The sequence below is a fragment of the Magnolia sinica genome, chromosome 2 (genome assembly GCF_029962835.1).
Source record: "Magnolia sinica isolate HGM2019 chromosome 2, MsV1, whole genome shotgun sequence".
NCBI classification, from domain to species: Eukaryota; Viridiplantae; Streptophyta; class Magnoliopsida; order Magnoliales; family Magnoliaceae; genus Magnolia; species Magnolia sinica.
In genome coordinates, this window is record NC_080574.1 from 109983376 (window position 1) to 110011374 (window position 27999).

The 27999-nt window shown below is 38.3% G+C and overlaps 1 long non-coding RNA gene across 1 annotated transcript; it reads right to left on the bottom strand.

Moving 5' to 3' along the window:
- Window positions 1–21: 21 nt before the first annotated feature.
- Window positions 22–27999, bottom strand: LOC131229925 (uncharacterized). Its single transcript, XR_009163666.1, has 3 exons — window positions 27909–27999; window positions 2304–2329; window positions 22–91 (listed from the first exon to the last, which is right to left on the bottom strand). It is a non-coding gene; the product is annotated as an uncharacterized LOC131229925 (long non-coding RNA).

Below are 27999 nucleotides of genomic sequence, written 5' to 3' on the forward strand. Positions count from 1 at the left end.
CTCCCTAGCCTAAAAATAAACCTAAACTTGAAGACCCAAACCTAAACCCGATCCAGAACCCGAACCCGATTTCTTAAACCTAAACCTTGACCTATTCTCAATTCCCTAAAGCTATAACCTATAACCTAAACCTACTTCAAATCCCTAAACCTAAACCTAAGCCTATAACCTAAACCTATTCTCAAATCCCTAAACAGTAATGTATTCTCAAATCCCTAAACCTAAACCTACACCCAATCCTAATCTCAACTCCCTAGCCTAAACCTAATCCTAAACTTGAAAACTCAAACCTAAACCCGATCCCGAACCCAAACCCGATTTCCTAAACCTAAACCTTGACCTATTCTCAATTCCCTAAAGCTAAAACCTATAACCTAACCTAAACCTATACTTATAACCTAAACCTATTCTCAAATCCTAAAACCTATAACTATAACCTAAACCTTAACTAAAAATCTATAACCTAACCTAACCTAAACCTATAAACTTCACCTAAACAAAAACCTATAACTATAACCAAGACCTAAACCTATAACCTAAACCTATTCCCAAATCCCTAAACCAAAACCTAAACCTATTCTCAAATCCCTAAACCTAAACCAAGACCTTAATGTATTCTCAAATCCCTAAACCTAAACCTACACCTAATCCTAATCTCCACTCCCTGGCCTAAACCTAAACCTAAACTTGAAAACCCAAACCTAAACCCGATCCCGAACGCGAACCCGATTTCCTAAACCTAAACATTGACCTATTCTCAATTCCCTAAAGCTATAACCTATAACCGAACCTAAACCTATACTTATAACCTAAACTTATTCTTAAATCCCAAAACCTATAACTACAACCTAAACCTTAACCAAAAACATTTAACCTAACCTAAACCTAAACCTATAAACTTCACCTAAATCTAAACCTATAACCTTAACCTTAACATATAACTTCACCTAAACCTAAACTTATAACCCAAACCTATTCTCAAATCCCTAAACCTAAACCTAAACCTATAACCTATACCTATTCTCAAATCCTAAAACCAAAACCTAAACCTTAATGTATTCTCAAATGCCTAAACCTAAACCTACACATAATCCTAATCTCAACTCCTTAGCCTAAACCTAAACCTAAACTTGAAAACCCAAACCTAAACCCGATCCGGAACCCAAACCCGATTTCCTAAACCTAAACCTTGACCTATTATCAATTCCCTAAATGTATAACCTATAACCTAACCTAAACCTATACTTATAACCTAAACCTATTCTCAAATCCCAAAACCTATAACTATAACCTAAACCTTAACCAAAAACCTATAACCTAACCTAACCTAAACCAATAAACTTCACCTAAACCTAAACCTATAACCTTAACCTAAACCTAAACTTATAACCTAAACCTATTCTCAAATCCCTAAACCTAAACATAAACCTATAACCTAAACCTATTCTCAAATTCCTAAACCAAAACCGAAACCTATTCTCAAATCCCTAAACCTAAACCTAGACCTTAATGTATTCTCAAATCCCTAAACCTAAACCTACACCTAATCCTAATCTCAACTCCATAGCCTAAACCTAAACCTAAACTTGAAAACCCAAACCTAAACCCGATCCCGAACCCGAACACGATTTCCTAAACCTAAACCTTGACCTATTCTCAATTCCCTAAAGCTATAACCTATAACCTAACCTAAACCTATACTTATAACCTAAACCTATTCTCAAATCACAAAACCTATAACTATAACCTAAACCTTAACCAAAAACATTTAACCTAACCCAAACCTAAACCCATAAACTTCACCTAAATCTAAACCTATAACCTTAACATTAACATATAACCTTAACCTAAACCAAAACCTATAACCTAAACCTACTTCAAATCCCTAAACCTAAACCTAAGCCTATAACCTAAACCTATTCTCAAATCCCTAAACCATAATGTATTCTCAAATCCCTAAACCTAAACCTATACATAATCCTAATCTCAACTCCCTAGCCTAAACCTAAACCTAAACTTGAAAACCCAAACCTAAACCCGATCCCGAACCCGAACCCGATTTCCTAAACCTAAACCATGACCTATTCTCAATTCCCTAAAGCTATAACCTATAACCTAACCTAAACTTATAACCTAAACCTATTCTCAAATCCCAAAACCTATAACTATAACATAAACCTTAACTAAAAACCTATAACCGAACCTAATATAAACCTATAAACATTACCAAAACCTAAACCTATAACTATAACCAAGACCTAAACCTATAACCTAAATCTATTCTCAACTCCCTAAACCTAAACCTATTCTCAAATCCCTAAACCTACACCTATACCTTAATGTATTCTCAAATCCCTAAACCTAAACCAAGACCTTAATGTATTCTTAAATCCCTAAACCTAAACCTACACCTAATCCTAATCTCAACTCCCTAGCTTAAACCTAAACCTAAAGTTGAAAACCTTAACCTAAACCCAGTTCCGAACCCGAACCCGATTTCCTAAACCTAAACCTTCACCTATTCTCAATTCCCTAAAGCTATAACCTATAACCTAACCTAAACCTATACTTATAACCTAAACCTATTCTCAAATCCCAAAACCTATAACTATAACCTAAACCTTAACCAAAAACATTTAACCTAACCTAAACCTAAACCTATAAACTTCACCTAAATCTAAACCTATAACCTTAACCTTAACATATAACCTTCACCTAAACCTTATAACTGAAACCTAATCTCAAATCCCTAAACCTAAACCTAAACCTATAACCTATACCTATTTTCAAATCCCAAAACCGAAACCTAAACCTTAATGTATTCTCAAATGCCTAAACCTAAACCTACACATAATCCTAATCTCAACTCCCTAGCCTAAACCTAAACCTAAACTTGAAAACCCAAACCTAAATCTGATCCCGAACCCGAACCCGATTTCCTAAACCTAGACCTTGACCTATTCTCAATTCCCTAAAGGTATAACCTATAACCTAACCTAAACCTATACTTATAACCTAAACCTATTCTCAAATCCCAAAACCTATAACTATAACCTAAACCTAAACTTATAACCTAAACCTAATCTCAAATCCCTAAACCTACACCTTAACCTTAATGTATTCTCAAATCCCTGAACTTAAACCTACACCTAATCCTAATCTCAACTCCCTAGCCTAAACCTAAACCTAAATTTGAAAACTCAAACCTAAACCAAATTCCGAACCCGAACCCGATTTCCTAAACCTCAACCTTGACCTATTCTCAATTCCCTAAAGCTAGAACCTATAACCTAACCTAAACCTATACTTATAACCTAAAACTATTCTCAAATCCCAAAACCTATAACATAACCTAAACCTTAACTAAAAACCTATAACCAAACCTAACCTAAACCTAAACCTATAACTATAACCAAGACCTAAACCTATAACCTAAATCTATTCTTAAATCCCTAAACCTAAACCTATAACGTAAACCTATTCTCAAATCCCTAAACCTACACCAAAACCTTAATGTATTCTCAAATCCCTAAACCTAAACCTACACCTAATCCTAATCTCAACTCCCTAGCCTAAACCTATACCTAAACTTGAAAACCCAAACCTAAACCTGGTCGCGAACCCGAACCCGATTTCCTAAACCTAAACCTTGACCTATTCTCATTTCCCTAAAGCTATAACCTATAACCTAACCTAAACCTATACTTATAACCTAAACCTATTCTCAAATCCCAAAACCTATAACTATAACCTAAACCTTAACCAAAAACATTTAACCTAACCTAATCCTAAACCTATAAACTTCACCTAAACCTAAACCTATAACCTAAAACTTAACATATAACCCTAACCTAAACCGAAACCTATAACCTAAACCTATTCTCAAATCCCTAAACTTAAACCCAAACCTATAACCAAAACCTATTCTCAAATCCCTAAACCTAAACCTAAACCTTAATGTATTCTCAAATCCCTAAACCTAAACCTACACCTAATCCTAATCTCAACTCCCTAGCCTAAACCTAAACCTAAACTTGAAAACCCAAACCTAAACCCGAACCCGATTTCCTAAACCTAAACCTTAACCTATTCTCAATTCCCTAAAGCTATATCCTATAATTTAACCTAAACCTATTCTCAAATCCTAAAACATATAACTATAACCTAAACCTTAACAAAAAACTTATAACCTAACCTAAACCTAAAACTATAAATTTCACCTAAACCTATAACCTAAACCTATTCTCAAATCCCTAAACCTAAACCCAAACCTATAAACTAAACATATTCTCAAATCCCTAAACCTAAACCTAAACCTTAATGTATTCACAAATCCCTGAACCTAACTATAACCTAAACTTAAACTTATAACCTATTCTCAAATCCCAAAACCTATAACTATAACCTAAACCTAAACTTATAACCTAAACCTAATCTCAAATCCCTAAACCTACACCTAAACCTTAATGTATTCTCAAATCCCTGAACTTAAACCTACACTTGATCCTAATCTCAACTCCCTAGCCTAAACCTAAACCTAAACTTGAAAACCCAAACCTAAACCAAATAACAAACCCGAACCCGATTTCCTAAACCTCAACCTTGACCTATTCTCAGTTTCCTAAAGCTATAACCTATAACCTAACCTAAACCTATACTTATAACCTAAACCTATTCTCAAATCCCTAAACCTATAACTATAACCTAAACCTTAACCAAAAACATATAACCTAACCTAACCTAAACCTATAAACATCACCTAAACCTAAACCTATAACATTAACCTAAACCTAAACCTATAACCTAAACCTATTCTCAAATCCCTAAACCAAAACCATAACCTATAACCTAAACCAATTCTCAAATCCCTAAACCCAAACATACACCTAATCCTAATCTCAATTCCCTAGCCTAAACCTAAACTTAAACTTGAAAACCCAAACATAAACCCGATCTCAAACCCGAACACAAATTCCTAAACCAAAACCTTGACCTATTCTAAATTCCCTAAAGCTATAACCTATAACCTAACCTAAACCTACACTTATAACTTAAACCTATTCTCAAATCCCAAAACCTACAACTATAACCTAAACCATAACCAAAAACCTATAACCTAACCTAAACCTAAACCTATAAACTTCACCAAAATCTAAACCTATAACCTTAACCTTAACATATGACCTTAACCTAAACCAAAACCTATAACCTAACCCTATTCTCAAATCCCTAAACCTAAACCTAAGCCTATAACCTAAACCAATTCTCAAATCCCTAAACCTAAACCTAAACCGTAATGTATTCTCAAATCCCTAAACCTCAAACTACACCTAATCCTAATCTCAACTCCCTACCCTAAACCTCAACCTAAACTTGAAAACCCAAACCTAAACCCGAACCCGAACCCGAACCCGATTTCCTAAACCTAAACCTTGACCTATTCTCAATTCCCTAAAGCTATAACCTATAACCTAACATAAACCTATTCTCAAATCCCAAAACATATAACTATAACCTAAACCTTAACAAAAAACTTATAACCTAACCTAAACCTAAACCTATAAACTTCACCTAAACCTATAACCTAAACCTATTTTCAAATCCCTAAACCTAAACCCAAACCTATAACTTAAACATATTCTCAAATCCCTAAACCTAAACCTAAACCTTAATATATTCTCAAATACCTGAACCTAAACCTACACCTGATCCTAATCTCAACTCCCTAACCTAAACCTAAACCCAAACTTGAAAACCCAAACCTAAACCCGATTCCGAACCCGAACCTGATTTCTTAAACCTAAACCTATAAAATTCACCTAAAGCTATATCCTATAACCTAAAACCTATACTTATAACCTAAACCTATTCTCAAATCCCTAAACCTATAACTATAACCTAAACCTTAACCAAAAACCTATAACTTAACCTAACCTAAACCTGTAAACTTCACCTAAACCTAAACCTATAACCTTAACCTAAACCTAAACCTATAACCTAAACCTATTCTTAAATCCCTAAACCAAAACCTTAACCTATAACCTAAACCTATTCTCAAATCCCTAAACCTAAGCCTAAACCTTAATGTATTCTCAAATACCTAAACCCAAACCTACACCAAATCCTAATCTCAATTCCCTAGCCTGTCACGCCCCGAACTTGGAAACCGGGCTCACAAAATTCCCGATCGCCGAATCCGGCGCCGACAGCCTCCATAGAACCCCATTTTCGGATCCCGGCACCCATTCACCAGGTTCCGATCCTGGGATACTACAAGGAGGATTTCAAGTCATCAGTCTGATTCATAATGAGCATAACAAAAGCATAACCCACAAATAATAACCACAAGAACACCACCACAAAATCTACTATGATCAAAAACTTTTGAGTACAATGCGGCAGAAAGGGGAAATACAATGCAACAAAAGAAACAAAACTCCAGAAGCTCGGCTGCACGCTCCAACTAAGGCGAGACTATGGCTGCGACTGCATCCTGGCGTCACCTGCACGCATCAATTGTGCATAAGCTTATAGAAAGCTTAGAGGGTGGTGTAAGTATGTGCGCAATATAAGCGTGCTCAAAATGCAAGGTCAGAGTAATGCAGAATCATGGTGATGAGTACATGAATGCAATCAGCCGTACCAAGGCTATGCGGTGCAAGATATGAATGCAACTCAAGCATGCCAATCCTCAACATGTATCAGTTCAGTTCTCATTCAGGATAATCACCGAGGTTCAATACACTCCAAATGGCACTGTCGCTCTCCTAGCCGCACAGTCCAAGTGAGCGTAAGAAACCTCACTATCCGCCTGACCAATAGTCTGCCAATACCTATCTGGCACGTCGATAGCGGACCCATTCGCGAGCTGGTCAAACTCAGCCTAGTATTGCCCCCTACCCTCGGGCGAGTAAGGCCACACTCCTTTCCAACCGACCACGACACAGTGGGAGACGCGGCCTCCTGGTATTCGGCCCTCATGCACTCGTATATCCACTCGGTCTCGACGTTGGAGTCATCCTCTAGTACCATCGGGTTTAGGGATTTTCACCCAGGGACATCTATGGCGCCCGTATGCTAGAACCAAGTATTTCCGGTATCCAAGCCTGCCATCCACGATGTGTCTGTGAAGGCTATGGCCCTGATGTCGCTAGGGCATACAGTGACTACAATCACACAAATGCAAGTGCATGAATCACACTCTCAGTCATGCAACAGTCTCGCGTGTACCATGCACTTATATGGGGTAACTCCGCCTATCAGGGAGCCCAAACAGTCCGGCCGAAGGCATATGCTATGATTGGTCACTCCTCATATCAGGCATACATATGGTGCGAATGATCATGAATCATAGATCTATACTAAACATGTATAAAGAGATGGGCTTTAGGTATAATGGAGATGGCCCTAGACGGCCTACTTACCATAATTATGGGCCTATCAGTGGGCCTTAGGGAGAGCTATAATGCGGACATTTAACCAACATTATCAATGTGGACGTCAAACCAACATCGCTCCCAAGGAATGGCCTTCCATGAATCACATATTGTAATGGACCTATTTACATCTTATTGGGCCTCGTCCCCATGGCCTTAGGTTCATTAAGTGGGCTGCCTCATATGGGCCTTATATAAGTCAAGTGAGCCGCATCAATGGCCTCATGTACATTGCAATGGGTCATACTCCATGGGCCTTTGAAAACATCACAATGGGTCTCGTAACATGGGCCTTAATATATCAGAGTGGGCCTCGACAACGGGCCACCAATACGTCGAATGGGCCTAATCTCATGGGCCTTATATATATATCAAGGTGGGCCTCCCCAACGGCCAGAAATACATCAATATGGCTCCATCACATGGGCCTAGGGCCCACCATAATATTTATTTGAAATCCAACCTATTCATAAGGTCACTTGGACCTTGGGTAAGGCCCACTGAAATGTTTATTGGAAATCCAACTTATTCATAAGGTCACGGGACCAGGGGGCCCACCAGGATGTTTATTTGCCATGCAACCCGTGGATAGGGTCACGTGGGCCTAGCCCATGGTAATATTTATTTGCTAGCCAACCTGTTTGTAAGGTCACGTGGACCTGGGGGTCCACTGTAATGTGATTTGCAAATCCAGTCCACCCATCATGTGTGTCCCACCTGGTTGACCATCCAAACCAAGTTTCAACCGCATCCAAATTTCAGGTCGGCCCCACCAAATAATTTTATATGTTTTAGGCATATATTCACATGATTTTTGGATGGTGTGGCCCACTTGAGATCAGTGTACGGCCGATTTTTGGGGACAGACCATAATCAAAGGGGACCCATCAAATGCTCGGTGTTGATGATCGAAACTCATCACCGTGGGGGCCCACAGCTGGAGCCGTGAGGCCCCAGCGACCGTCGGCTCGTCACGCTGCTGCTGCTTTAAATTTTTTTTTTTTTTTTTTATTATTATTATTTTTGTTTTGGGGCCCACCGAGATGTGATTCACAATCCAGCCCACCCATTATGTGTATCCCTCTGTTCTACCCGTCCAGAACTAGTTTCACCTGCATCCAAACTTCAGGTGAGTCCCACCGAGTACTTTTATGATCTGGCATGTCTTTACATAGTTTTAGATGGTATGGCCCATCTGATGATCAGATCGCCTTAAAATTTTGGCTCAACGCCTAAAGAAGACTGGAGAATAGATTGGACGGTGTGGATCACATACATACATCAAGGTGGGGCCTGCATGAGCAGTCCACTAAAAAGTAACTTTTTCTTCCTTTTTTTTATTAGCCATGCCTACGTCCAGCGTCTCTGGACGCTGGACGGTTTGGATAAACACTGCCTCATGGTGGGTCCCACGCGTGAGTGGCCCATGTTCATCAAGGTAGGTCCCACATGATCATGGCCTACCATATATATAAATATTAATAAAATATTATAATATATCATTTACTCTAAATAGGGGGTGGATCTCTCCTAAAATGAGGTGGGCCACCCTATTTGATGGATGGAGTAGATTTAATATATTGGTGGGGCCCACTTCATTCTAAGGAAGAGAGAAAGAGAGGGAAAGAGAGAGAAATAGAGAGAGATACACGGTGAGATAGAGGAGGGACCCCGCCTCTATGGGCCCTCCATTTCATACATGCATACATCAAACGGGTCCCACCACATGTGGCCCAAAAAAATAGGAGAAATGACGGTGGATCACCCACCTTATCTTCCTTCTCCTTGCTCCCTTGGCTTCAAATGCACCTTGCCTATGCCTTGGATGGTGGATGATGGGGGATTAATGGTGTGGATGAGAGATGGGAGGGTGTAGATGGATGATGGAAGGTGGACCACACTTGAGAGGGAGATGGGAGCTTGGACGTATGAGGCTTGGGGTTGAGTTGCTTGGAGATTTGAGAAATGAGAGAGAGAGAGAGGAGATATGGATGGGTGAGGTGTGATGGGTGATGGTTTGGGTTGAAAAGTTGAAAAAGGGGTATGGTGGATGTTGAAAATGGGAAAAAGAGGAGTGGTGAGTGGAAAGAGGGTAGATTCTTTGAAAAAAGAGGGGATGGGGTGATGTACTTGATGTATGGGATGCATTAAATGTTGATTGATGGGACTTATTGCGTAGAGATTCCCTCGAAATCCGTAACGCGCGGTGTTTCTTCGGAATAAACGCTGATCGGCATCTTCTTGCCTGGGTATCGGTTCGGTGCGCAAGTAACGGCGTTGGAACCGCGGCGACGATGCAGTCGCTGTGATATAACTTTCGGATCAAGCCGACGTCGATGCGCGGGACCTGGCCTAGGATCTTGCGCAAACACCGGATATGGTGCGAAGGTTGTCGAAATTTGACCGAAAGGACCGCGGAAGCCAACGGAACAGTACGGATTAGGACACGGGTCTTACATAGCCTAAACCAAAACTTAAACTTGAAAACCCAAACATAAACCCGATCCCAAACCCGAACCCGAATTCGAAAACCAAAACCTTGACCTATTCTCAATTCCCTAAAGCTATAACCTATAACCTAACCTAAACCTACACTTATAACCTAAACCTATTCTTAAATCCCAAAACCTACAACTATAACCTAAACCTTAACCAAAAACCTATAACCTAACCTAAACCTAAACCTATAAATTTCACAAAAATCTAAACCTATAACCATAACCTTAACATATGACCTTAACCTAAACCAAAACCTATAACCTAAACCTATTCTCAAATCCCTAAACCTAAACCTAAGCCTATAACCTAAACAATTCTCAAATCCCTAAACCTAAACCTAAACCGTAATGTATTCTCAAATCCCTAAACCTAAACCTACACCTAATCCAAATCTCAACTCCCTAACCTAAACCTCAACCTAAACTTGAAAACCCAAACCTAAACCCGATCTCGAACCCGAACCTGATTTCCTAAACCTAAACCTAAACCTTGACCTATTCAAAATTCCCTAAAGCTATAACCTATAACCTAACCTAAACCTATACTTATAACCTAAACCTATTCTCAAATCCCAAAACCTATAATTATAACCTAAACCTTAACCGAAAACCTATAACCTACCCTAAACCTAAACCTATAAACTTCACCTAAACCTAAACCTATAACCTAAAACTTAACATATAACCTTAACCTTAAACCTAAACCTATAACCTAAACCTATTCTCAAATCCCTAAACTTAAACCCAAACCAATAACCTAAACATTTTCTCAAATCCCTAAACCTAAACCTAAACCTTAATGTATTCTCAAATTCCTAAACCTAAACCTACACCTGATCCTAATCTCAACTCCCTATCCTAAACCTAAACCTAAACTTGAAAACACAAACCTGAACCCGATCCCGAACCCAAACCCGATTTCCTAAACCTAAACCTTGACCTATTCTCAATTCCCTAAAGCTATAACCTATAACCTAAACTAAACCTATTCTCAAATCCCAAAACCTATAACTATAACCTAAACCTTAACCAAAAACCTATAACCTAACCTAACCTAAACCTATAAACTTCACCTAAACCTAAACCTATAACCTTAACCTAAACCTAAACCTATAACCTAAACCTATTCTCAAATCCCTAAACCAAAACCTAAACCTATTCTCAAATCCCTAAACCGAAACCTAAACCTTAATGTATTCTGAAATACCTAAACATAAACCTACACATAATCCTAATATCAATTCCCTAGCCTAAACCTAGACTTAAATTTGAAAACGCAAATATAAACCCGATCTCGAACCTGAACCTGATTTCCTAAACCTAAAACTTGACCTATTCTCAATTCCCCAAAGCTATAACCTATAACCTAACCTAAACCTATACTTATAACTTAAACCTATTCTCAAATCCCAAAACCTACAACCATAACCTAAACCTTAACCAAAAACCTATAACCTAACCTAAACCTAAACCTATAAACTTCACAAAAATCTAAACCTATAACCATAACCTTAACATATGACCTTAACCTAAACCAAAACCTATAACCTAAACCTATTCTCAAATCCCTAAACCTAAACCTAAGCCTATAACCTAAACAATTCTCAAATCCCTAAACCTAAACCTAAACCGTAATGTATTCTCAAATCCCTAAACCTAAACCTACACCTAATCCAAATCTCAACTCCCTAGCCTAAACCTCAACCTAAACTTGAAAACCCAAACCTAAACCCGATCTCGGACCCGAACCTGATTTCCTAAACCTAAACCTAAACCTTGACCTATTCAAAATTCCCTAAAGCTATAACCTATAACCTAACCTAAACCTATACTTATAACCTAAACCTATTCTCAAATCCAAAAACCTATAATTATAACCAAAACCTTAACCGAAAACCTATAACCTACCCTAAACCTAAACCTATAAACTTCACCTAAACCTAAACCTATAACCTAAAACTTAACATATAACCTTAAGCTTAAACCTAAACCTATAACCTAAACCTATTCTCAAATCCCTAAACTTAAACCCAAACCTATAACCTAAACCTTTTCTCAAATCCCTAAACCTAAACCAAAACCTTAATGTATTCTCAAATTCCTAAACCGAAACCTACACTTGATCCTAATCTCAACTCCCTATCCTAAACCTAAACCTAAACTTGAAAACACAAACCTGAACCCGATCCCGAACCCAAACCCGATTTCCTAAACCTAAACCTTGACCTATTCTCAATTCCCTAAAGCTATAACCTATAACCTAAACTAAACCTATTCTCAAATCCCAAAACCTATAACTATAACCTAAACCTTAACCAAAAACCTATAACCTAACCTAACCTAAACCTATAAACTTCACCTAAACCAAAACCTATAACCTTAACCTAAACCTAAACCTATAACCTAAACCTATTCTCAAATCCCTAAACAAAAACCTAAACCTATTCTCAAATCCCTAAACCGAAACCTAAACCTTAATGTATTCTGAAATACCTAAACATAAACCTACACATAATCCTAATATCAATTCCCTAGCCTAAACCTAGACTTAAATTTGAAAACGCAAACATAAACCCGATCTCGAACCTGAACCTGATTTCCTAAACCTAAACCTTGACCTATTCTCAATTCCCCAAAGCTATAACCTAAAACCTAACATAAACCTATACTTATAACCTAAACCTATTCTCAAATCCCAAAACCTATAACTATAACTTAAACCTTAACCAAAAACCTATAACCTAACCTAAACCTAAACCTACAAACTTCACCTAAATCTAAACCTATAACCTTAACCTTAACATATAACCTTAGCCTAAACCAAAACCTATAACCTAAACCTATTCTCAAATCCCTAAACCTAAACCTAAGGCTATAACCTAAACCTATTCTCAAATCCCTAAACATAAACCTAAGCCGCAATGTATTCTCAAATCCCTTAACTTAAACCTACACCTAATCCTAATCTCAACTCCCTAGTCTAAACCTAAACCTAAACTCGAAAACCCAAACGTAAACTCCATCCCGAACCCGAACCCGATTTCCTAAACCTAAACCTTGACCTACTCTCAATTCTTTAAAGCTATAACCTATAACCTAACCTAAACCTATTCTCAAATCCCAAAACCTATAACTATAACCTAAACCTTAACCAAAAGCCTATAACCTAACCTAAACCAAAACCTATAAACTTCACCTAAACCTAAACCTATAACCTAAAACTTAACATATTACCTTAACCTACACCTAAACCTATAACCTAAACCTATTCTCAAATCCCTAAACCTACACCCCAACCTATAACCTAAACCTATTCTCAAATCCCTAAACATAAACCTAAACCTTAATGTATTCTCAAATCCCTAAACCTAAACCTACACCTAATCCTAATCTCAACTCCCTATCCTAAACCTAAACCTAAACTTGAAAACCCAACCCTAAACCCGATCCCGAACCCGAACCCGATTTCCTAAACCTAACCCTTGACCCATTCTTAATTTCCTAAAGCTATAATCTTGTGAGACCTGACCCGAGTTCACATGTTTGCATGTGTGTGTGTGAGTATGCATCTCGTGTATTTTGGTCCCGCGGTCCTACCGGTTAAATTTCAACGAACCGCGACCTTCGGATAGTGATTGCGGTCACCCTCGAGTTTGGTCATGTAGACCCAACTCGGATTGACCCAAGACCTATGCCATTCCGACCGCATCGTCGCCGCGATTCCAGTGCCGCGTCTCATGCGTAAATCCGGCATGTCCATCAAAAGTTATGGGCCGCGCATTATTTGGACCGTTGATTGCATTTTTGGTGGGACCCACCTGATTGCACATTTCCCCATGTGCACTATTCCCAATGTAAGCCACCTTTAGCCTAGCAATGATGGCTTCTTTTCTCAAGAAAACCATGATGAGATTAGCTTCTCTAGGCAATGATGAGCCACCTTATCCCATGAGCAATGATTATTTCTCTTTTCAAAAATTCATCTTTTTCTAAGAAAGCAATCATTTCAACCTTAGAAACTCTCTCATCTCCCTCTCTCTTTCTTCATTTCTCTCTTCTCCTCTTTGCAAATGTCCTCCATTGCTGAATTTTTCCAGCCCTCTATCCTCTTCTTCTCCCCTAGATCTAACCATCAAAGATCCATCATCACCATTGAACCTCCTTCCTTGTAGCTTAAGGAGCATGGTGGTTGAAGAATCTTGAAGATCCAACAAGTGGGTGAGCATGTAGGATAGATTGCATGATTCTTATTGTCATAGATCTTTTGTTGCTTCATATGGAGAGTGTAGGACTCACCACATCAATGGTGAAGGTCCACCACTCCTTGGATAAGGTCTTTTTAGCCATCACTTGCATGCATGTGATCTTGATGGGGCCATTCTCCATGGACCCCATCTTGATGAGATTTCCTTTATTCTTCTCTTCTCCACTTTCTATGGTTTGGATGTAATGATTATGTGGCCCACCTGATGTGCCATGCAACCAGAATTTTTAAATTTTGGGACATCCAGGCCCAAGTTGTTGGACACCCAGGCCCAACTGTGCTGCCTAGTTTTGCTGCTTGATTTGGAAAGCCTTTGGGCCTGATTTTATGGATTTTCTTGGGGAGGTACTGGGCCTAGGAGTTGTGTGACACATCAGGGTGGAACCCACCTTATGGAATCTATGATTTATTTCCCATTTATTAAATTTTGGGGCTGATCTAGACAGCAACATGTTGCTGTCCAGATTGCTGGAATTTTTTTATGCTGTAATGTATGTGTTGTAGGCCTTGTTTGTGGTCTCCTTTTTCCTGATTTCTTAGACTTTTCTTTGAGGTATAGACCCCACCTAAAAGTATGCTAAACCTCAGCTTCAAATGTCCCTATTTGATCACCCAAAAGGGTGGGCCAAGGAGGGTGGACGGTCCAGATTTCTTTCTGGACTGTCCAGCCACACTGTTTGCTGGAAAATCATAAATATCAGCCTGATTTTGAAATGCTGGGCCACCTTTGTGGACCCCACCTTAATGTATACTTGTATAGGAAGGTTGGTCTTGTATTTTTCCAAACTTACATAGACCTGGGCCCACTCAAATGGGGTGCTAAAGTCAGGGACAGCAGCATTGCTGCAGCAGGAAAATAAAAATCTGGACCTTGCTGTCCATAAATTGCATGAGTTAAATAAAATATTTTTACTATCCCAAAAATCCTAAATTTTTGTAGGGAGGAGTACCACCCATGGTAGGACCTATCCACACAATTTCAGGGCCAAGGAATCCTATTTGGGCATCCAAAAGGGTGAGCCAACATACTGGACTGCCAGAAATTTCTGCTGTGCAGTCCAGCAGCATAGTCCCATAAAAATAATATTAAAAAAATAATTTCTAAGAAGGTGGGCCATATTTCTGGATGTCAACTTGTTTTATGCTTGATGAGGGACCTTGGGTCCAAATTTCAGGAATTTTGGAGGCCCAGAACCCACCCATTGGATGGCCCAAATTCAGGACAGTTATATTCCAGCAATATTTCACCCTGGATAGATTGTATTCTTTAAATTAATTTAAATACTTCTGAGTATCCTAAAATCATGAAAATTTACATAGAGGTGGTCCACCCATGGTGGGACTCACCTAAAAATTTTTTGGGGCCAATGGAGCCCTGTGTACAGCGTGACAAGTGCTGGAATGGATCACCACATCCAGGTGTCCCGATTCACCAGATTTTCTTAATGATCTGATTTATTTAAATTAATTAAAATACTTCTGATCGTCCAAAAATCACCAAATTTTGAGGATTCGTGGTCCACCTATGGGAGGACCATCTTGTAAATTTTCATGGCCATCGGGCCCCTGTACTGATCGTGGTGTGGCTGCAAACTTGGGTCAGTTTTGGGCCAGATACTCAGGCCCGTAGGACTACCCACCACGGGAAGCCCCTACCTTGGGCGGTTGCTGGGCCTGTATTCCAGCGGCATGGCCCACTTCTAATGTGTGTTGTGTATTCCCCTCTCATCTGGTGGGACCCACTGTGATATGTGTGGGTCACCATGGGCCAGTAACCCATCTGAATTAAATAAATTTCTGGATTCCAGTAGGCCCAGGAAGTGGGTGGGCTGGAATTCCAACAAGGGGCCCAAATTTGCTCCATAGTGGATTGTTTTGGAGTTGTTGTGGCCCACCAGATTTAAGGGAGTATTGCACACACTCCTTGCCTTATTTCCTTAGATATTTTTGGCCGTAATTAGTGGCTCTTAAGGCTCACCTTTGTGGTGATGTTGGGTTTTAGCCTTAACCAGATTTTTGGTAGTTTGTAGGCCCAATGGGCTGAAAACCTATTTCTTGAGCCCAAGATCGTGTAGGGCCTGACCTTATTGTTTCACGGGCCCAACGAGCCGTCTACAGGCTGACCGTATGTATTTATTAGCCGTGATGCCCTCATGAAATGCTTAATTATGGGCTGACTTGCGGGGCCCACATAAATGTATAGTGTGGAGGGCCTTGCTAAGTCTTTGGGCTGATGTGGCAAGGCCCACACTGTCAGTATAGGCCTTGCCTATGTGTATTCTTGGGTTTATGGGCTGCCCTCAAGCCCACCATAATGTATGAATTGGATGACTTTTGTTTTGGGCTATTTCTTTAGGGCCCATTATGTGATATAGTATATGCATGTTTGTGTTAGCAAGTAGGCCTTGTGGACTCGGTTCTTTTGGATAGGCCCATTGATCTTGAGCCTATACTCTCCTATCTATTGTGAGGGGCTTAGGGGCAATGATACACAAGAAGTCGGGCCCTTGGCTGCCCATTAAACTGACACTGTACTTAGGCCAAAAGTGAGGCCCAACTCACTTGTGTTAAATGTGAAACTTGCCCATGTAAATGAATTCTTGGGCTGCCCATGAAGCCCACCACAATATGTGGAATTATGACCTTTGTGGTTGGGCCCAAACCTTACTTAAGGGCCCACTATATGGCTTATGATTTGGGCTTGGTGTATGGCCTACTAGTCCACGCATTGCTTAGGCCTTAGATCTTTCATTATATGGGTAGTGGTGAGCTACCTCTTGGAAACCAGTTGAGGTTGGATGTCCTCCTGGGTGATCCTAAGGTAAGCTCATAGGTTTCTCTATGGGTGGTTAAAGGCCCACCATAGACCTTAGGCTATTTATTTAAGGCTCAATATGCATGTATGTAGAACCTGCCTTAATGCATGTTTGGTCCAGGCCGTCCAAGCCTTGGATCGCCCGATTGTGGAAGCACTCTCTGCCTTGGGTTGCTGTTGGACTCACAATCCAGTAGCAGGCCCACTTGATCTTTTCATGTTATATACACACTCTCCATCTGGTGGGGTTTCCCGGTGAGTATAGTTGGCCTTCATGAGATTATTTCCACATACTCAACTAATTTCTGGACCTTAGCAGGCCAGAAGTCAAATGGGCCAAAAGTTTATTAAAGGGCCTTCGATGTACAATTTTATGGTTACAACTTTATTTGGCTGTGGGGCTCACCATATTGAGAACTTGTGTACGTGTTACATGCTTATGCTTTCTTATAATCCTTGGGCTTAATCAGTGCATTCTTTTGGGTCACTTTTAGTGATCTTATGAGGACCCCCATCTTAAGATCAGAATTTTGGGACATCTAGTGAGCCCAGATTGGGCAGGGCTCCCAGCTTGGCCCAACCATACATTGGGCCGACTTCCACCATTTTGATGGACTTGTGGGCTAAGGTAAGGATAGTATTAGGCCCTTGGTTGCCCACTTAAATTGCTAGTTATTGGGCTGATGTAGTGGGGCCCATTTCATCTAAACTTAAACCTATTTTTGGGCCGTATATTGTGTACGCGGGTTGCCCACCAAGTCCAACTTAATGCATGGATTCTATGGCCATTGGGAATTGGGCCTTGGGCCTTAATTCCCCTCTTAGAGCCATGTTGTTAAAAGTGGTATTATATCTTTTTATGGCCTATTATGAGGAATATATGTATGTAATTACTTTTATTTTTATCTTAAATGTAGGCCTTGGGCCTTTTATCCATATAGTTCATGGTAGATATGCCTTTTTGGGGAATGGTGGTTAAATGTCCCTATTATGGACCCCTCTAGGTCCGGTTGTATTTAAAAGTGATTGGATACTTATCTTAGATAGTTGCTAAGCTCATTTCTATATTACTTAGACCCGTAGTTGTATGCTTAGCCTTGTGGGCTACCCCAGGTAAATAGGCCCCACTAGAGGTGGGATTCCTTATGGATATTGTCAAAGTACCTAGTCTTGATTCCTTCTTGGATAGGAGGAATGTAATTTACTTTGTATATCGCCGCATGATGCGCCTAGACCCATCTTCATGGCCCATGTGCATCATTGTATGCTTGGATGACACTGTATGTGCGGTTATGATTGTGCCATTGGGCATTGCATGATGCCTTTTTGAGGGACGTAATATCCTCTCTTGAGCACGTTGGATGCTTAGAATTGATGCATAGTTGATTGTGTGATTCATGCATCTAGCATTGCATAATATATGAGCATTATCGCCCTTACTTCAGGGTTGTAGCCTCCACAGATACATCGTGGATGACCATATTTGGACACCGAAAATGTTACTTGAGCACACTGGGTGCAAAGGATGCCCATGGGTGAAATTCTCAAAACTTCCATGGTACCAAGGATCTGCTCCAACGCCGTGACTGAGTGGAATGTATGAGCACACGAGGGCCTTATACCATTAGGCCACAACCCCTACTGTCATGTAGTCGATTGGATAGGGGTGTGGCCTTACTCGCCTAATATAAAGAGGCATTGCTAGGCTGAGTCTAACCAGCTCTTGAATGGGTCTGCTACCGTCAGGCCTTACTAGTGATTGGCTGTCCATAGGCGGGTAGTAAGGTCTCTTACGCTCGTTTAACTGTGCGAGGTCTGTAGAGCCGTAGTCATCCAGTAGTGTAATGGACCCCGGTGATTTCCTTATGATTGGAAATATACTTGACATATGGTTTGGTTATGAGCACTAGCATTACTTGCTTCGCATTAGTATTGGTTATGTAAGCCCCTTCATGCATTGCCTTGGTATGGCGTCCGGTACTCATTGCATCATATTCATGATAAGCCTTGGTAAGGCTAGTGATATTCTCATTGAGCATGTCTCCTTCCTGTATCTCCTATTATTCTTACTGTGCACTATTATCACACACTTACACCACCCTCTAAGCTTCTATAAACTTATGCACGATTGATGCGTGCAGGAGATCCTAGGCAGGTGTCGCAGTGGCAGAGTTTGGATTAGAGCTGAGCTTGAGGACCCAGTATTGCATCCTTCCTTTCTTTCTTCTATTATCTTATGTATGTCCTTTTGGACCTCATGTAAGCTTGTAAAAGTTCAAATTCTTAGTGGATTTTGTGATAAGTGCCTTTTTTATTCTCAGATTTACTTGTTGTGATCTTGGGTATGCTCGTATTGGAAATGGTTATATTGTTATGGAAATCCTCCTTGTAGGATCCCAGGATCGGAACCTGCTTCAGGAGCCGAGAATGGGGTACTACGGAGGCTGTTGCGGCCAGAACCGGCCATCTGGTTCCTTGTGAATCCGGTTACCGAGTCTGGGGCGTGACAAATCTATACTCATAACCTAAACATATTCTCAAATCCCTAAACCTGTAACTATAACCTAAACCTTAACCAAAAACATATAACCTAACATAACTTAAACGTGTAACCTTAACCTTAACCTAAACCTATAACCTAAACCTATTCTCAAATCCCTAAACCAAAACCTTAACCTATAACCTAAACATATTCTCAAATCCCTAAACCTAAACCTAAACCTTAATGTATTCTCAAATACCTAAACCTAAACCTACACCTAATCCTAATCTCAATTCCCTAGACTAAACCTAAACTTAAACTTGAAAACCCAAACATAAACCCGATTTCCTAAACCTAAACCTTGACCTATTCTCAATTCCCTAAAGCTATAACCTATAACCTAACCTAAACCTATTCTCAAATCCCAAAACATATAACTATAACTTAAACCTTAACAAAAAACTTATAACCTAACCTAAACCTAAACCTATAAACTTCACCTAAACCTATAACCTAAACCTATTCTAAAGTCTCTAAACCTAAACCCAAACGTATAACCTAAACATATTCTCAAATCCCTAAACCTAAACATAAACCTTAATGTATTCTCAAATCCCTAAACCTAAACCTACACCTGATCCTAATCTCAACTCCCTAGCCTAAACCTAAACCTAAACTTGAAAACCCAAACCTAAACCCGATTCCGAACCCGAACCCGATTTCCTAAATCTAAACCTTGACCTATTCTCAGTTCCTTAAAGTTATAACCTATAACCTAACCTAAACTTATACTTATAACCTAAACCTATTCTCAAATCCCTAAACCTATAACTATAACCTAAACCTTAACCAAAAACCTATAACCTAGCCTAACCTAAACCTATAAACTTCACCTAAACCTAAACCTATAACCTTAACCTAAACCTAAACCAATAACTTAAACCTATACTCAAATCCCTAAACCAAAACCTTAACCTATAACCAAAACCTATTCTCAATTCCCTAAACATAAACCTAAACCTTAATGTATTCTTAAATACCTAAACCCAAACCTACACCTAATCCTAATCTCAATTCCCTAGCCTAAACCTAAACTTAAACTTGAAAACCCAAACATAAACCCGATCCCAAACCCGAACCCGAATTCCTAAACCTAAACCTTAACCTATTCTCAATTCCCTAAAGCTATAACCTATAACATAACCTAAACCTACACTTATAACCTAAACCTATTCTCAAATCCCAAAACCTACAACTATAACCTAAACCTTAACCAAAAACCTATAACCTAACCTAAACCTATAACCTTAACCTTAACATATGACCTTAACCTAAACCAAAACCTATAACCTAAACCTATTCTCAAATCCCTAAACCTAAGCCTAAGCCTATAACCTAAACCAATTCTCAAATCCCTAAACCTAAACCTAAACCGTAATGTATTCTCAAATCCCTAAACCTAAACCAACACCTAATCCTAATCTCAACTCCCTAGCCTAAACCTCAATCTAAACTTGAAAACCCAAACCTAAACCCGATCTCGAACCCGAACCCGATTTCCTAAACCTAAACCTAAACCTTGACCTATTCAAAATTCCCTAAAGCTATAACCTATAACCTAACCTAAACCTATACTTATAACCTAAACCTATTCTCAAATCCCAAAACCTATAATTATAGCCTAAACCTTAATCGACAACCTATAACCTACCCTAAACCTAAACCTATAAACTTCACCTAAACCTAAACCTATAACCTAAAACTTAACATATAACCTTAACCTTAAACCTAAACCTATAACCTAAACCTATTCTCAAATCCCTAAACTTAAACCCAAACCTATAACCAAAACCTATTCTCAAATCCCTAAACCTAAACCTAAACCTTAATGTATTCTCAAATCCCTAAACCTAAACCTACACCTGATCCTAATCTCAACTCCCTAGCCTAAACCTAAACCTAAACTTGAAAAACCAAACCTAAACCCGATCCCGAACCCAAACCCGATTTCCTAAACCTAAACCTTGACCTATTCTCAATTCCCTAAAGCTATAACCTATAACCTAAACTAAACCTATTCTCAAATCCCAAAACCTATAACTATAACCTAAACCTTAACCAAAAACCTATAACCTAACCTAACCTAAACCTATAAACTTCACCTAAACCTAAAGCTATAACCTTAACCTAAACCTAAACCTATAACCTAAACCTATTCTCAAATCCCTAAACCAAAACCTAAACCTATTCTCAAATCCCTAAACTGAAACCTAAACCTTCATGTATTCTGAAATACCTAAACCTAAACCTACACCTAATCCTAATATCAATTCCCTAGCCTAAACCTAGACTTAAATTTGAAAATGCAAACATAAACCCAATCTCGAACCTGAACCTAATTTCCTAAACCTAAACCTTGACCTATTCTCAATTCCCTAAAGCTATAACCTATAACCTAAACTAAACCTATTCTCAAATCCCAAAACCTATAACTATAACCTAAACCTTAACCAAAAACCTATAACCTAACCTAACCTAAACCTATAAACTTCACCTAAACCAAAACCTATAACCTAACCTAAACCTATACTTATAACCTAAACCTATTCTCAAATCCCAAAACCTATAATTATAGCCTAAACCTTAATCGACAACCTATAACCTACCCTAAACCTAAACCTATAAACTTCACCTAAACCTAAACCTATAACCTAAAACTTAACATATAACCTTAACCTTAAACCTAAACCTATAACCTAAACCTATTCTCAAATCCCTAAACTTAAACCCAAACCTATAACCAAAACCTATTCTCAAATCCCTAAACCTAAACCTAAACCTTAATGTATTCTCAAATCCCTAAACCTAAACCTACACCTGATCCTAATCTCAACTCCCTAGCCTAAACCTAAACCTAAACTTGAAAAACCAAACCTAAACCCGATCCCGAACCCAAACCCGATTTCCTAAACCTAAACCTTGACCTATTCTCAATTCCCTAAAGCTATAACCTATAACCTAAACTAAACCTATTCTCAAATCCCAAAACCTATAACTATAACCTAAACCTTAACCAAAAACCTATAACCTAACCTAACCTAAACCTATAAACTTCACCTAAACCTAAAGCTATAACCTTAACCTAAACCTAAACCTATAACCTAAACCTATTCTCAAATCCCTAAACCAAAACCTAAACCTATTCTCAAATCCCTAAACTGAAACCTAAACCTTCATGTATTCTGAAATACCTAAACCTAAACCTACACCTAATCCTAATATCAATTCCCTAGCCTAAACCTAGACTTAAATTTGAAAATGCAAACATAAACCCAATCTCGAACCTGAACCTAATTTCCTAAACCTAAACCTTGACCTATTCTCAATTCCCTAAAGCTATAACCTATAACCTAACCTAAACCTATACTTATAACCTAAACCTATTCTCAAATATCAAAACCTATAACTATAACCTAAACCTTAACCAAAAACCTATAACCTAACCTAAACCTAAACCTATAAACTTCACCTAAATCTAAACCTATAACCTTAACCTTAACATATAACCTTAGCCTAAACCAAAACCTATAACCTAAACCTATTCTCAAATCCCTAAACCTAAACCTAAGCCAATAACCTAAACCTATTTTCAAATCCCTAAACATAAACCTAAACCGTAATATATTCTCAAATCCCTTAACCTAAACCTACACCTAATCCTAATCTCAACTCCCTAGCCTAAACTTAAACCTAAACTTGAAAACCCAAACCTAAACTCGATCCCGAACCCGAACCCGATTTCCTAAACCTAAACCTTGACCTATTCTCAATTCTTTAAAGCTATAACCTATAACCTAACCTAAACCTATACTTATAACCTAAACCTATTCTCAAATCCCAAAACCTATAACTATAACCTAAACCTTAACCAAAAACCAACAACCTAACCTAAACCAAAACCTATAAACTTCACCTAAACCTAAACCTATAACCTAAAACTTAACATATTACCTTAACCTAAACCTAAACCTATAACCTAAACCTATTCTCAAATCCCTAAACCTAAACCCCAACCTATAACCTAAACCTATTTTCAAATCCCTAAACATAAACCTAAACCTTAATGTATTCTCAAATCCCTAAACCTAAACCTACACCTGATCCTAATCTCAACTCCCTAGCCAAAACCTAAACCTAAACTTGAAAACCCAAACCTAAACCCGATCCCGAACCCGAACCTGATTTCCTAAACCTAACCCTTGACCTATTCTCAATTCCCTAAAGCTATAACCTATACTTATAACCTAAACATATTCTCAAATCCCTAAACATATAACTATAACCTAAACCTTAACCAAAAACGTATAACCTAACCTAACCTAAACCTATAACCTTAACCTAAACCTAAACCTATAACCTAAACCTATTCTCAAATCACTAAACCAAAACCTTAACCTATAGCCTAAACCTATTCTCAAATCCCTAAACCTAAACCTAAACCTTAATGTATTCTCAAATACCTAAACCTAAACCTACACCTAATCCTAATCTCAATTCCTTAGACTAAACCAAAACTTAAACTTGAAAACCCAAACATAAACACGATCCCAAACCCGAAACCGAATTCGTAAACCAAAATCTGGACCTATTCTCAATTCCCTAAAGCTATAACCTATAACTTAAGCTAAACCTACACTTATAACCTAAACCTATTCTCAAATCCCAAAACATATAACTATAACCTAAACCTTAACCAAAAACCTATAACCTAACCTAAACCTAAACATATAAACTTCACCAAAATCTAAACCTATAACCTTAACCTTAACATATAACCTTAACCTAAACCAAAACCTATAACCTAAACCTATTCTCAAATCCCTAAACCTAAACCTAAGCCTATAACCTAAACCTATTCCCAAATCCCTAAACCTAAACCTAAACCGTAATGTATTCTCAAATCCCTAAACCTAAACCTACACCTAATCCTAATCTCAACTCCCTAGCCTAAACCTCAACCTAAACTTGAAAACCCAAAACTAAACCCGATCCCGAACCCGAACCCGATTTCCTAAACCTAAACCTTGACCTATTCTAAATTCCCTAAAGCTATAACCTATAACCTAACCTAAACCTATACTGATAACCTAAACCTATTTTTAAATCCCAAAACCTATAACTATAACCTAAACCTTAACCGAAAACCTATAACCTAACCTAAACCAAAACCTATAAACTTCACCTAAACCTAAACCTATAACCTAAAACTTAATATATAACCTTAACCTTAAACCTAAACCTATAACCTAAACCTATTCTCAAATCGCTAAACCTAAACCTTAACCTTAATGTATTCTCAAATCCCTAAACCTAAACCTACACCTGATCCTAATCTCAACTCCCTAGCCTAAACCTAAACCTAAACTTGAAAACCCTAACCTAAACCCGATCCCGAACCCAAACCCGATTTCCTAAACCTAAACCTTGACCTATTCTCAATTCCCTAAAGCTATAACCTATAACCTAAACTAAACCTATTCTCAAATCCCAAAACCTATAACTATAACCTAAACCTTAACCAAAAACCTATAACCTAACCTAACCTAAACCTATAAACTTCACCTAAACCTAAACCTATAAGCTTAACCTAAACCTAAACCTATAACCTAAACCTATTCTCAAATCCCTAAACCAAAACCTAAACCTATTCTCAAATCCCAAAACCGAAACCTAAACCTTAATGTATTTTGAAATACCTAAACCTAAACCTACACCTAATCCTAATCTCAATTCCCTATCCTAAACCTAGACTCAAACTTGAAAACGCAAACATAAACCCGATCTCGAACCCGAACCTGATTTCCTAAACCTAAACCTTGACCTATTCTCAATTCCATAAAGCTATAACCTATAACCTAACCTAAACCTATACTTATAACCTAAACCTATTCTCAAATCCCAAAACCTATAACTATAACCTGAACCATAACCAAAAACCTATAACCTAACCTAAACCTAAACCTATAAACTTCACCTAAAACCAAACCTATAACCTTAACCTTAACATATAACCTTAACCTAAGCCAAAACCTATAACCTAAACATATTCTCAAATCCCTAAACCTAAGCCTAAGCCTATAACCTAAACCTATTCTCAAATCCCTAAACATGAACCAAAACTGTAATGTATTCTCAAATCCCTTAACCTAAACCTACACCCAATCCTAATCTCAACTCCCTAGCCTAAACCTAAACCTAAACTTGAAAACCCAAACCTAAACTCGATCCCGAACCCGAACCCGATTTCCTAAACCTAAACCTTGACCTATTCTCAATTCCTTAAAGCTATAACCTATAACCTAACCTAAACCTATTCTCAAATCCCAAAACCTATAACTATAACCTAAACCTTAACCAAAAACTTATAACCTAACCTAAACCTAAACCTATAAACCTCACCTAAACCTAAACCTATAACCTAAAACTTAACATATAACCTTAACCTAAACCTAAAGCTATAACCTAAACCTATTCTCAAATCCCTAAACCTAAACCCAAACCTATAACCCAAACCTATTCTCAAATCCCTAAACATAAACCTAAACCTTAACGTATTCTCAAATCCCTAATCCTAAACCTACACCTGATCCTAATCTCAACTCCCTAGCCTAAACCTAAACCTAAACTTGAAAATCCAAACCTAAACCCGATCCCGAACCCGAACCCGATTTCCTAAACCTAATCCTTGACCTATTCTCAATTCCCTAAAGCTATAACCTATAACCTAACCTAAACCTATACTTATAACCTAAACCTATTCTCAAATCCCAAAACCTATAACTATAACCTAAACCTTAACTAAAAACCTATAACCTAACCTAACCTAAACCTATAAACTTCAACTAAACCTAAACCTATAACCTAAACCTATTCTTAAATCCCTAAACCAAAACCTAGACCTATAACCTAAACCTATTCTCAAATCCCTAAACCTAAACCCAAACCTTAATGTATTCTCAAATACTTAAACCTAAACCTACACCTAATCCTAATCTCAACTCCCTATCCTAAACCTAAACTTAAACTTGAAAACCCAAACCTAAACCCTTTCCCGGACCCGAACCCGATTTGCTAAACCTAAACCTTGACCTAATCTCAATTCCCTAAATCTACAACCTATAACCAAACATAAACCTATTCTCAAATCCCAGAACCTATAACTATAACCTAAACCTTAACCGAAAACCTATAACCTTACCTTAACCTAATCATATAAACTTCACCTAAACCTAAACCTAAAACCTAAACCTTAATATATTACCTTAACCTAAACCTAAACCTATAACCTAAACCGATTCTCAAATCCCTAAACCTAAACTTAAGCATATAACCTAAACCTATTCTCAAATCCCTAAACCTAAACCTAAACCTTAAGGTATTCTCAAATCCCTAAACCTAAACCTACACCTAATCCAAATCTCAACTCCCTAGCCTAAACCTAAACCTAAACTTGAAAACCCAAACCTAAACCCGATCCCGAACCCGAACCCGATTTCCTAAACCTAAACCTTGACCTATTCTCAATTCCCTAAAGCTATAACCTATAACCTAACCTAAACCTATACTTATAACTTAAACCTACTCTCAAATCCCAAAACCTATAACTATAACCTAAACCTTAACCAAAATCCCACAACCTAACCTAAACCTAAACCTATAAACTTCACCTAAACCTAAACCTATAACCTTAACCTTAAGATATTAGCATAACCTAAACCTAAACTTATAACATAAACCTATTCTCAAATCCCTAAACCTAAACCTAAACCTAAGCCTATAACCTAAACCTATTCTCAAATCCCTAAACCTAAACTTAAACCTTAATGTATTCTCAAATCCCTAAACCTAAACCTACACCTAATCCTAATCTCAACTCCCTAGCCTAAACCTAAACCTAAACTTGAAAACCCAAACCTAAACCCGATCCCGAACCCGAACGCGATTTTCTAAACCTAAACCTTGACCTATTCTCAATTCCCTAAAGCTATAACCTATAACCTAACCTAAACCTATACATATAACCTAAACCTATTCTCAAATCCCAAAACCTATAACTATAACCTAACCCTTAATCAAAAACCTATAACCTAACCTAAACCCAAACCTATAAACTTCACCTAAATCTAAACCTATAACCTTAACCTTAACATATAACCATAACCTAAACCTAAACCTATAACCTAAACCTATTCTTAAATCCCTAAACCTTAACCTATTCTCAATTCCCTAAACCTAAGACCTAAATGTATTCTCAAATCCCTAAACTTAAACCTACACCTAATCCTAATCTCAACTCCCTAACCTAAACCTAAACCTAAAACCTAAATGTATTCTCAAATCCCTAAACTTAAACCTACACCTAATCCTAATCTCAACTCCCTAACATAAACCTAAACCTAAACTTGAAAACCCAAACCTAAACCCAATCCCGAACCCGAACCCGA